General features: G+C 47.5%; 1 pseudogene across 1 annotated transcript in view; it reads left to right on the top strand.

Moving 5' to 3' along the window:
• Nucleotides 1-644, top strand: part of LOC147627202 (F-box/kelch-repeat protein At5g60570 pseudogene) — a 2,416-nt pseudogene extending 1,772 nt beyond the window's left edge. The window contains exon 1 of the transcript XR_015268462.1: nt 1-644. This exon is cut by the window's left edge and continues 1,772 nt beyond it. The product of XR_015268462.1 is annotated as an F-box/kelch-repeat protein At5g60570 pseudogene (transcript).

Raw genomic sequence — 644 nt, 5'->3', positions numbered from 1 at the left:
CCTGCCCCCCTCTGGTGGCAGTTGCAGGCAATCAGCTTTATGCCATCGAGAGCTCCAGCAATCTTCTCAAAGTGTACGAGAAGCACACAAACTCATGGAAGGTTCTAGGCCCTGTTCCAGTCAGGGCTGACTTCTGCAATGGATGGGGTTTGGCATTCAAAGCCCTGGGGGATCAGCTGTTTGTGATTGGTGGACACCGGAGATCACCCCAAGATCATGAAGGGGTTGCTGTATTTTCTTGGCGGCCTCAACCTGGTGCTTCAGCTCCAGAATGGCAGCTTGTTAACTCGAGACTTACAGGAACTGGGAACTTTCTGTTTAACTGTGCTGTTATGGCTTGCTGATCTGCAACCTAGACTCTTTGCTTGGCTGTCACCGGGCTTAGACTAAGATTGCCTCTCCATCCGTGTTGTATTCTTTTTTGGATTATGGTCCCACTTTTCATTGGGGTTACCAAAGATGTGAAGGTTGTTTCTTTATCAGAGGCATCCTTCTTTGACATGATTGGAAGCGTGTTGGATGGACACTGGAGAGGGTCAATGTGGTGTTGCCCAAAGGCCATGCAGGCCTGTGTTTGAAACATTCTGTGTTGTCTCAAAAAATTGTTTTTATGTTCAATTTACTACCACCAACTTTCCTGCAAA

This window comes from Cibotium barometz, chromosome 21 (assembly GCF_041138505.1).
Source record: "Cibotium barometz isolate CiBa-2024 chromosome 21, ASM4113850v1, whole genome shotgun sequence".
Classification (NCBI taxonomy): Eukaryota; Viridiplantae; Streptophyta; class Polypodiopsida; order Cyatheales; family Cibotiaceae; genus Cibotium; species Cibotium barometz.
This window is presented reverse-complemented; position numbering and strand designations above follow the sequence as displayed.